General features: G+C 42.7%; 1 long non-coding RNA gene across 1 annotated transcript in view; it reads right to left on the bottom strand.

Annotated features, from left to right (window-relative positions):
- Window positions 1–11953, bottom strand: part of LOC123253403 — a 37651-nt gene extending 25698 nt beyond the window's left edge. Inside the window, exon 1 of the long non-coding RNA XR_006506608.1 lies at window positions 11826–11953. This is a non-coding gene — a long non-coding RNA (uncharacterized LOC123253403). The remainder of the gene's footprint in view (window positions 1–11825) is intronic.
- Between the last annotated feature and the right edge of the window lie 434 nt (window positions 11954–12387).

Here is a 12387-nt window from a genome sequence, read left to right as displayed (position 1 = left end):
GAGCTGAAGATTTATCATCTCATGGAACACCCAGTGTAAGGGCCAAAATGTAAGGGGTAAAATATTAAAGGCTTAGACAAAATTTATAAGAGTGTGGTTGCCAGGAATTATGACTCAATTCCAAATTAATTTTTATGGTAGTTTATTTACAAAAGGAGAAAGAGTGAAAGAAATTCAGAGAGAGTAGATATTTACTCTGGCCTGGTCCTAACCAGTCAGGTCTTAAGAGGCCTCAACAAAGGGGCCCAGAGGCAAATTAAACAAGGGTTTTAGCCAGGAGGCCTCCTCCAAGAAGAGGGGCCTCTCTGGAGGCTAGAACCTCCAGAACAAGCCAGGAAAGAAGTCAGTCTTTTTCACTCACCCATGTGGTAGTTCTAAGGGAAAGTAGAAAAGCAGTCCAAGGTTCTCAGCCAGAGCTCCCCCAGGGTCAAGTTGAGGTGAAAGACCTCCGGTCTTGCCACTTTTTAAAGATCATTCCTTTTGTCACTTCCTGTGCCTTCCTTCAACTTTTATGTGGACCAGTTACAGCTAAAGCTTTGCTTAGGACTACCCAGGGGGCAGTCAGTCAATTCTGATTCATCACCCACTTTTGCACACATGGGTCACAGACCTCCCCCACTTAAGGATACACTTCTGGTGATTAAATCTAAAAATGGGCAGGGGAGAGTTAATCCCATCTTTACACCAGCTCTGACGTTCTCTGCCTTTAAGGCCTCTCTGACTTCTGACATTCTGTGTTCTAAAGGCTCTCCTCGCTCTAATGACCCTTGTTCTAAGTCCTCTCCAAACTTCTCTCATCCTGTGGGGCAGCTGGGTGGCTCAGTGGTTTGAGAGTCAATCTTAGAGATGAGAAGTCCTAGTGGCATGGGCATTGTACCACCAAAATATAGGAGTGTTTCAGGCAAAGCAGGAAAATTCCTTTGCTCCCTTCTATTCTTGTGACTCCTAACCCAAAACATCTGATAACTCCTATAAGACCATGAAAGAATTATCCTCCTTGGATTGTCATTTACATTTGAGATGGACAGAGTGAGATACACCTCCTCGATACCATCAAGTTGTATCTCAGACATCCATCTGTCCTCTAAAATATGAGGGTCACCCCCCATGTCTTTAGGCAAACCTTCTTCCCCTGTGCCTCAATGCATACCACTCTAGAGTCACGTCTTCACAGTGGCACAGGGTCATGTCTTCACTGTTGTAAAGAGTATAAAGACCATATAATTGATGTCATCTGGGGGACAGCTTTCTATCTATGCTGTCCTCCTGGCCAGATTCAACATTACCTTCTAAATTAATAAATTTCTCTTTTTATTTTTAAGCTAAGTTTCAGAGTCTTGCATTCTTACAAAAGGTACCCTTACTGAACCCAGGGGTTCACCTCAAGCCCCCCACAACAGTTCCAAGGCAGAAGAGTGGTAAGTGACTAGTGTCAGTGGGGATTAAGTGACTTGCCCAGGGTCACACAACTGCATGAGGTCATATTTGAATCCAGGTCTCTAGGCCTGGCTCTCAATCCACTGAGCCACCTACCTGCCCCTGATATTTATTTCTAAACAGTTACCCAAGGTGTATGAAATTGGAATAAATTATTAATCTCAGACAATAAAAATCTACCTTCTTGAGTTTTTTCCCAAAATTTATTTAGAAATGGCTGGTACTTGGGCCCAATAAAAATATGTATTGAAAGAAATTCTTGCAATTTATGACCTTTTCTATTTTAAGGTTCCTGCTGAGTATCACCTATATTTAGGACACTCCAGTTTTTCTCCCCATTTGTGTTCTAAGAGATCACCTCATCTTATAACCATACTGTGTAAATGGAATTAGCTCAAACCCATTCATAGTTAAAACTCTCACCAGCAGAGATAATGTCATCCCCACCTCCCTTAGTGGGGAGGGGAGATGAGTTACCCATATGTGACAATAAGTAACAAATCAAGAACAAGGGACTGCCCTTTGGGCAGTCCAAATCAGTGTAGAGGCTGCCATTTGTCCGCTTGAATTAGAGGTGGACCTCCAGGAAGTGAAGAAAGCTGCTGTCCTTCAAGTATGTTGGTAACTTCCTGTTGGGCAGTTCGCACTTTGAACTTGGTGCTGAAGGATCTCGGGTGAGACCGCAGGTGACTTCCCTTCTGAATTATCACGTGGGTAAGTTAGGCTGACTTCCTTTCTCCTACCTTGGCATTTCTAGAGTCTCTACCTCAAGGAGGCTTCTTTGCCTCTCTAATTGCTAAGGCCTTGTGTCTAGTAGCCTAGTTTAAGTAATCTTTTAACTCTCATCTGCCTTTGCCTCTTTTTTCTCTCTCTTTCCCTACCTTCAACCTTCCTAATTGTAAATAAACTTCCATAAAAGCCATCCTGACTTGGGTCTATTTTTAATTATGGAATCAATCTAAATCTGATTGATTCCTGGCGAGCACACCTTAAATATATATATAATATATATATAATTTCCCCTCTTACAATACGTCTAAATGCCTTATTTACTCTCTCATTCTGGTCTCCAGGGCTATTCCAAGTCCTGTTATTCTGTATCATAAAAGCTCATCCTTTTGATAATTTCCATTTTTGCCCTTAGAATATCTCCCATTCAAGTAGAAAAGCAGAAGAAAAACATATGATTGATCACATGGTTCCATGGGGATATGATTGAGGATGTTGACTTTAAATTATCACTCTTTTGCAAACATTAATAATATGGAAATAGGTCTTGATCTGTTGATATTGATGATACATGTAAAACCCAGTGGAATTGCTCATTGGCTCCGGTAGAGAGGAGGAAGGAGGGGAGGGAAAGAACATGAATCATGTAACCATGGAAAAATATTCTAAATTAATTAAATACTTTTTTTGGAAAAAAAAGATTATCTTCTATTCTCTTTGTTCTAGACCCTCCTAACTCTGACATTCCAACTTCTAAAGTTTCATCCAGCTCAGGATTCTGGATTTAAAATTTCTTTTGAACTCAGACATTCTAGATTCTAAGTACTCTCCCAGACATGATACTCCAGTTTCACTTTCCTTTCCAAATTGCGACAGACAAGTATTTCCTCCTAGCTAGAAATTCTGAACTTTCCACCTCCTCCAGCATTGAAAGGTATCTGAAGTATCACATAGCATTCAGTGTTCTGAGGACCCTGCTAGCCCTGACATATTTTCTTTTAATTCTACCCCCCGACACAAATCTTGAAGGTCTTCTATTTTTCAATTCTGGATTTATTTGGGCATTATTACAGTGCTCGTGTTCCTTGCCAATATGATGTTTCTGAAGTATAAGTTTACCCATTTAAATACTCTATAAAGAACAACTTAATTTTGCTAAAAAGTCTTTATATTGTTTATCATTAGTAGTAATGAGCATAGAGTCTCTGCCATAGAAGGAACTGCATTTAATTGCCTGGAAAAGTTTTGTGTTATAGGTGGATTATCTGAGCTAATTAAAAAAAACAGATAATACTTTCACCAAATCCTTTGGGCCATGTGTTTGGGAATGTGAAGCTTTTTAAAAGTATTACCACTATATAATGTAAATTAAATTCAAATAAGTGAGAGAAAAATCAACTTTATTCTTGTTTTATAAAATACCTAGAACTTGTCAATATTTTGATTACTAAGATGAGAAATGAAAATAAATCTTTCACATTTATTTTATTTTCCATTCTAAGGATCCTTCCAAGTAGATGATCTATCAGTGATGTTGAACCTTTTAGAGACTGAGTGCCCAAGCCGCAACCCTCACACAGCATGTGAGCCCTGAACCTTACTCCAGTCAGGGGAGGGTAGAAGTGCTCCCATTGCACTGCTGGGCAGAGGGGCCAGTGATGATAGTAATGTCCTCAGGAGAGGCAGAGAGGGGGAAGGGAGCAGCCCCATCTGGCATGCATGCCATAGGTTTGCCAACATGGATCTAGGTTCTCCAAGCCCTCTCAGGAATGGCATATGAATATTTTTAGGACACATTAGGTCTAACCTATTGTGTTCTAAGAGCTTTCCTTGCTCGGATATCTCTTCTTCTAAAAACTCTGTACTTTCTCAAGTTCTTCTCCATGGCTACTCTAGTTCTGACATTATGTGGGTTAAATTCCCACTGTGTCTGAAAATTGCCATTCTCAGTCCCTATCTCCTACACTCTTTGTTTAACTCTGTCCCAACGAAGACATTCCAGTTTCTATAGTATCAACCTACCCTGGATTAGAAATGTAATTGAAGCTTAGTTGTTCTAGGTTCTAAGAACACCTCTCTGTTTTAATATTCATGCTTCATGTTCTACCCCACATTGATATGTTGAAAAGCACGATTTACCTTCTAGCTAGGAAATTCTGTGTTTTAAACTCTCACCTACTTCCAACTTTCCACCTTGAAAGGTACCTAGAAGCCCAGATGTTTGATTTCTAAGGACCTTCCAAGACGTGACATTTTTGGTTCTAAAGCCACTATGATATATAAAGTTTATTTTGTTATTTTGTTATTGATTCGATGATCATAACAAGGAACATCAGAGTCTCTCTGATACACTTATTTTGAAATATAAACCATCGTTCTTTTAATTCCTAAGTAACACCTTGCTTTTTTGCCCCCAAATAATCTACATTCATTGTCATTGACAGTGGTTTTTACAAAGAAGGATCCACAAGGAATATTTTTCTCAGTGTTCAGGTTTTAGTGGAGTTTTTTGGCTGAAAATTAGGCAGTAGTCTTACCAAACCCTTTTGACAGTGGTTGAAGATGTCACATGTTTGTTTTTGTTTTAAGCATCATCCACAAATAATATGAATTAAACTGGAATTAATAAATGATCTCACATAAACATTTACATTCTTGTTGTTTTTTAAATTGTCTAGAATTGGTCACTATTTGGCCTCACCAAGAATAAGTGAAAAACAATCTTTGCAATTCATGAGATTTTCCATTCTGAGGCCCCTTCCAAAGAAGCCGAATTCCATTCTCTGAACCCTCCTAGCTATCAAATATGGTCATTTTGGGGGACATGCCGAGATCTGACCTTTTCCGTTGTATGGGCCTCTTTGCTCAGATATCCCTTCTTCTTTTTTTAATTTTAATTTTGAATATTTCCCCCTAGTGACATGTTTCATGTTCTTTCCCTCTCCCCCAAACCCCCCTAACCCCACTTAGCTGACGCACAATTCCACTGGGTTTTACATGTATCCTTGATCAAGATCTAATTCCATATTTTAATTAATTAATTAATTAATTAATTTTAAACCCTTAACTTCTGTGTATTCGCTCCTAGGTGGAAGAGTGGTAAGGGTGGGCCATGGGGGTCAAGTGACTTGCCCAGGGTCACACAGCTGGAAAGTGTCTGAGGCCGGATTTGAACCCAGGACCTCTCGTCTCTAGGCCCAACTCTCAATCCACTGAGCCACCCAGCTGCCCCCCTAATTCCATATTATTGATAATTGCACTAGGGTAATTGTTTAGTGTCTCCATCCCCAATAATATCCCCATCAGCCCATGTGTTCAAGCAGTTGTTTTTCTTCTGTGTTTCTCCTCCCACAGTTCTTCCTCTGAATGTGGCTAGTTTTCTTTCTCATAAGTCCCTCAGCCTTGCTCTGGATCCTTGCATTGCTGCTAGTAGAGAAGTCCGTTATGTTCGATTGTACCACAGTGTATCAGTCTCTGTGTACAATGTTCTTCTGGCTCTGCTCCTTTCGCTCCGCATCAATTCCTGGAGGTCTTTCCAGTTCACATAGATATCCCTTCTTCTAAATTCTCTCTTCTCTTTCGCTTTGCCATGGCTGTTTTCAAAGGTTCGCATTCCCTGCTTCTACCAGTTTCCATTCTCAGCCTCAGAAGATCTCCTACTTACTCAAGTCTAGTCCCTCTCAATGCTGACATTCCAGCAATGGATTTGAGATTCAGGATTTCCTTGGATCTCAGACATTATAGGTTCTAACTGCCCTCCCTGAGCTAAAATCCTGGCCCCACTCTCCATTCTTCATTTGTTCATTCAGGGGGAAGATTGAACCCCTCAGCTAGGAAGTATTTTGTATTTTAAGCTCTCAGCCATCTCTGCCGTTCCCATAGACAGAGTCCTTGGAAGCCCAGCTAAACGGCGTCAGAAGGGCCTTCAGAGACACGAAATTCTGAGTTCTAATGCCACCTCATGCTATGATTCTTAAAGTCATTTTGTCTAGGTTAGACTCATTGGATGATTGAGATGATGGCCAATATACGGATTTGGGACACCTTGCTAGGTACTATCTTGGGGCTTTTGTCCCCAAATACTCTGCTTTTATCACCAATATCAATAGCAATCTTTCTCAAAGAAAGAAATATAGGGTGTGTATTGTGTTGGGGGGCCGGGGACAGGGTTAGGCTTTCATGATTTGGGCAGGGAGATGGGGTTTGGCTAGGCAAAAAATAGTCAGCCCTCTGGGGTCAAACTACTGGGCAATATAAATGAACTCAGGGTCAACGAGTGCCTCATATTTAAAAGCTGCCTTTTTAGTTTAGTTTTTTTTCCCATATTTCATTCCTGTTTATTTCAAGTTCCATCTATCTGTACACACTATTTATATTAAAAACAAAGGAAGCTGGGGTTGGGGGAGCTCCAGCTTTGAGCATCCTCACAAGTCGGGGCTGGGGAAGGAAAAGCAGTCTTCCTTCCCAGCATCAGGCAAGGGCAGGCCTCTACCACCCAAGGAGTGTGCAAAGCTGTTCCAGGGTACCTTCCCCAGGAGAGAGAGGGGAATGTAAGAGGGAGATACCAACATACTTGAAGAGAAAGTGTCTTTCATCATTTCCTATGATCTACCTCTAATTCAAGTGGACAAATGGCAGCCTCTGCACTGATTTGGACTGCTCAAAGGGCAGTCCCTTGTTCTTGATTTGTTACTTATTGTCACGTGTGGGTAACTCATCTCCCCTCCCCGCTGGTCTGCTTCTTCTTCCTCCCCTTTCCCCACAAAAGCATAAGGAATGGGGAGAGGGGAAGTTGCTGGGATTTCCTTTCTTCTTCCTCTTTTCATTTCTCCCCAGCAGCCTGAAAGGCCCCACTGCCATTGCCCTCAACTATCTTCTAGCCAGTGATGGGCCAATTTTTGAGAGAAGGGGCCAAAGGAAAGGAAATGCTCCTCTGTCAGTCTGTTTCTAGGGCACCTCTTTGGAAGTTTCATTGTATTGTCTCCTACTCATTGTATTCGTCAGATCAGGAAGAATGTCCAGTGGCTTATGTGTCTTTTAAAATCACTTGGGATACTTGGAACTACATTTCCCGTGATCCCTAATGGGTTTCCTGTTTTGGATGACATATTCAAGGTGAGGGACTGTTTTAAATAGGGGGGAAGTGACTTTGAACTTCCTCTTTAGCTACCTGCCTCTTGAGCTACCAGAGTCTTTAGCTACCTGAGCTGGCAGAGAGAGGTAAAGGTAAATGGCTGAGGTGAGGTTGGAATAAGTTTCTTACAGGCGTGTGGTCAGTTTATCTCTATCAGCATGGCTTTTATTAAAATACTATTCTCCCTTTTGATCTTGACCATCATCATTTTTTATCATAACACCTGATAGAACATTTCAGGGGGCCATATCTGGCCTGCAGGCCGTAGTTTGCCCATCACTGTTGTAGGGTGTAGGAGCCCAGCTTTGATCCCCTTGAAATTGAGTCCTGGGTTCCAGTTTCAGTTCTACCAGTATGACCCCAAGCAAATCATTTTGCCCCTCTGGGAGCTCCACTCCCAGAGGTCTGACTTCCTAGGAATATTCCTAGGCTTTGCCCCAGACCTTAAGGCCTACCTCGAAGACAGGGGAAGCTACAATTTTAAAAATGGCTCAAGTGTCTCCTGGTGGTAGGGAGGGAGTGCGAGGGATGAGCCAGGAATGAGAGGGGACTTCACGGAAGCACCCAGGTGCAGAGCTGGGTCAGATCAGGCTGTCTGGCATCCCCATGGCGTGGCCCAACAGGGCAGTAGGCTGGCTGGTGGGTGACAAGTGGTAGTGGTAAACCTTGAGGCAAAGGGAGAGAGCCACTCTAGGCTATGGAAGGTCACACAAAATTAAATCTTTTGCTCTCACCTTGAAATCGAGTAAAAAGAAGTCCTTGATCCATTGGTAAAAGTAGTCAACAATAAAGCACACTTTCCCTTATAGAAAGCAGGCTTAAGGAATGTACCTCCCCAGCCTGCAACAACAGACGGTCAGTGCAACCAGAGGATGGCCCCTCGAGGACGGAGAAATCAGGTGGAGGATAAGATGCACAAAGGAATGTCCGTCCTCTCTGCTTTAGGGTGCATCTGGCTTGTGTCCACTAAGGCTGATTGCTCTGGTCATTCTGCTCCAGTCAGTAAGGCCACATTTCACTTATTGTAAACTTTAGAGCCATGACTTCGTCGGAGCTCATGTCACATTTTCACCTCGTGCTCGTTTGTAACCCTACACAAGCTGCCTGTAACTTCACTTCAGGGCAGCTCTCATCAGGAAAGTTGGCCTGGCCAGTTAGGTACATTTATTAATCAATAGATTAATCAATAAATATTGGTTCCACTAATTTGAACTTCTGGGTGTCTGGACTCACCTTTTGAGGTAACCCACTTCAACCTCTTTCAGTTAAGCCCGTGATCCGGTGCTGGGCAGGCCAGGGCAGCTGCTGAGGCAAGAGAGATGCCCCTTTCAATTAGACTTTCTTGTTTAAGCCTTTTCAAGCAAAGGGAATGCAGTGAGCCTGGGGCCTATGTGTGGCCCCTGGAACCCAGTCCTGCTTAAGGGAAGGGGATGGAACCTGTGATTAAAGTGAATTCAGTGCCAGCCCTGGGCCCTGGGGAGTAAGGAAGGGGGTGGTTAGGACTTGGGGAGCAGCACCAGCTTCTCCATGCCCTCTAAAGAAAGGGGAAGCTTAAGCTCAAACTAGGGTTGAGACATCCAGATACTGGAATTGGAGTCTGGGCCAACTTAGTAATGAAATGTGGGGTTGGCGTGACTATATCCCACCAACTTTTGTTGGACCCAGATTTTAAGGTCCTGCCCAGATTCGGTCGTGGCTGGAGGAATCACACTGACAATGCAATATGCAAGAAGAGGCTCCTTTATTGACTAACAAGGAAGTTAGGGTCAGTAGGCAGAGAAAGAGAGAGAGAGACTTGCCTGACCGACCCCTTGGTGTTCCTAGCCAAGGGTTTTTATAGAGTTTCTGGAGAAGGGGGTCTGGTCATCAAGGGGGGATGTTAGGAAGCATCTGGTAACCATCCATTAAGGGGGTTTCAGGGTCAGGGGCTAGGAAGCATCTGGTAACTATCCATCAAAAGGGAGATAAGGAAGACAGTTAGTGCTAGGAAACATTTTAGGCTTATCATAGGGGGGATATAAGGAAGCAGTTATGTGCTGGGAAATATTTTAGGAGACTGAACAAGGCTAGAAAGGAGCTTTCCCAGGAGACTCAGGAAGCAGCTTATTGAACAGGCTGGAAATATTTTAGGCCCAACACTATCAAGGTGGGAGGGAGAAGGCCTGGCCTAGTGTCCTATCTTGGGGCTCTCACCTTCAAAATGAAATCAGCCCTAAGGCCTGTTCCACGCACAGCTGTGGCTCTCCATAGGATCTAAGAGCTTGAAAGATGGTGACCCCAAAGCTTGTCCTTGTTCCTGTGAGAATCCACCCTGAAGGGAGTCTCAGACTAGCATCTTCAGACTGAATAATAGACCTTAAGATAATTAATGGACCTGGCTAGGTGGAGTTAACAGATTTTCATCCAATGCTAAGCACCCTTTTTCCCTAGTCCAGCGATGGGCAAACTACTGCCCGAGAGGCCAGATGTGGCTCCCTGAAATGTTCTATCCTGCTGGGACATTATTCCTAATCTGACAAATATAATGAGTAGAATACAATACAATGAAACTTCCAAAGAGTTGCCTTAGAAACAGACTGACAGATGAGCATTTCCTTTCCTTTGGCCCCCTCTTTTAAAAAGTTTGCCCAGCACTGGTCTAGTAGTTTCTCCCATTGTACCAGAGATCTTTTCCCAAGAAGACCCACACCTGGGCAAGGACTACCCTTTATTATCCATTGTAAGTAGTCCATGCCAATGGTATCCTGTCAGTGTAGTTGGAACATGCTCATTTCTTTGTAGCCATGGTCATGCCAATCAGTCACCTTTCCCTGCCCCTGGAAGGTATCCCCAAAAGGTACACAGGTCCCCCAAATTCTCTTGTTCTTTTGTGTTTCCATTTAGCTAGCACAGTGGCACTCCAAGGGATCAGTGGTTAGAGCAGCCAGAGTCTGGAGACTAATTAAACACTCACCCCTTCTCCTTAATGAAAACGTGGTTTTTCTGACTATTTAACAGTTCTGTGTTTTTTTTTCCAGTTCGACATTTAAACTGTCCCCAGACATCATGGGGCTTGCTTGCTGCTCCCAGAAGGGCTTTCCCACCCTCTTCCTGGTATCCAGTCTCCATGTCAGGCAGCGCCAGAGGCCTCAGTAAACACCAACATGGAAGACCAATGAAAAGAACAGAAACTATGCTAGGAATGAATGTGGCCTGCTGCCAAAGCCCACACGTAACTGACCCCAGGAGGGCTATTTGTGAAGTCCAAGGCAGTGGGGGGAGTCCACCTGGTGCCCCTCTTCTAGTCTGCATATTCCTCCCATTTCCTAAGGGTCACTACTCCCCTACCTTTTTATTTTAGCAAGAATCAGTCAATGATAAACGGTGGTACAATCGAATACAACAGACTTCTCTACTAGCAGCCATGCAAGGATCCAGAGCAAGGCTGAGGGACTTATGAGAAAGAAAATCAGCCACATTCGGAGGAAGAACTGGGGGAGGAGAAACACAGAAGAAAAACAATTGCTTGAACACATGGGCTGATGGGGATATTATTGGGGATGGAGACACTAAACGATAACTAGTCCAACTATCAATAACATGGAATTAGGCCTTGATCAATGATACATGTAAAACCCAGTGGAATTGTGCATCGGCTAAGGGGGGTTAGGAGGGTTTGGGGAAGAGGGAAAGAACATGAAACATATAACTAGGGGAAAATATTCAAATTAAAAATAAAAATATTAAAAAAAAACCAAGAATCAGCCAATAGTTTGTTTCACCAAAAAATATATATGAAAATAAATCCTCATCATTTATGCCATTTCCAATCCAAGGCCCCTTCCAGAGCCTTCATTATGATTTACATTCCCAAATCACTTCCAGCTATCCCATCTGATACTTTTTAGGACACCCCGAATTCTGATCTTCTGGGTTATAAGCATTTTCTTTCTTATGATATCCTTTCTCCTAAAGGTTTCTCCATGGCTACTTCCAGGTCTGATCTGTGTGCTAGAATCCCACTTGCTTCTAACAGTTTCTATGCTCATCTTTTTCATTTTTCCCATTTTCGCTGCTCCAAAGTCCTTCCTAACACTAATATTGAGGTTCTAAGGCCTCCTCGATTCCAGGATTCTAGATTTGATATTTCCCTGAAGGTCGTGTTCTCCTATATCTAATCTGCTTCTCTGTCCTATTCGAGTTCTGACATTCATACTGGGACTTCCATCTTTGCTAGCAAAGTACGGACTTTATTTTTTCTGCAATCTCCAATAGACTTCCCCCAAATCACCACAAAGGCCAGACATGCTAGGTTCTAAGGACACTTCCATAGCTGGAGTTCTAATTTCTCAGGCCTCAACTTCCTCAGACCTACAAGGTTTCTTTTATTCCTTTACACTTTTCAATTCTTTCCCTTCTGCATTATCATTACAGTGACTTGAACATACAAATGATATTCCTTTTAATTCGAAAGCCTTAACGCCTACTCCCCCTCCCAATACTCCACAATCACTATTGCTAAGAAGAATAATAATACTTGTCCTACCTGATGGCACTGTAGAGTGTTGGAAGTTTTCCTTGCCTTGCCTTTTTTCCTCATGGTTTTCAGGTAAATGAGGCACCGTTCATTTTGTCAGACTGTCTGGGTCTCTGCAGCTTTGGGCTTTCATTCAAAGCATCACTGCTCTGCTGATAGAAAAGTTATTGATATAATGATTAAACTCTTCCCCAAAATAAAATGGCTCCTAGGTTTTTTTTTAAGTCATCTGGTTCTTCCCCATATTTTGACCCATTGAGCACATAACCAAGAAACCAAGAAAAAAGATAATATTTTATGTTCCAGAGCTGAAGATTTATCATCTCATGGCACATCTAGCACTCTGCTTTTAAGGCCTCTCTGACTTCCGAAATTCTGTGTTCTAAAGATTCTCCTATCTCTAATGGCCTTTGTTCTAAAGTTCTCTCCAAACTCCTCTCATTCTCTGCTCTATGGCTTTTCCCAGTCCTGACTTTCTCTATCCTAAAGTCCTACTGGTTCTAGAATGTTCTTCTTTCAGGCTCTGGACATCTCTCACTTGCTATCTTCTACAAGTTCCCTCCTGATGCTG

The sequence above is a fragment of the Gracilinanus agilis genome, chromosome X (assembly GCF_016433145.1).
Source record: "Gracilinanus agilis isolate LMUSP501 chromosome X, AgileGrace, whole genome shotgun sequence".
NCBI lineage: Eukaryota > Metazoa > Chordata > Mammalia > Didelphimorphia > Didelphidae > Gracilinanus > Gracilinanus agilis.
The sequence above is the reverse complement of the archived record's forward strand: the minus strand, read 5'-3'. Positions and strand labels throughout refer to the sequence as shown.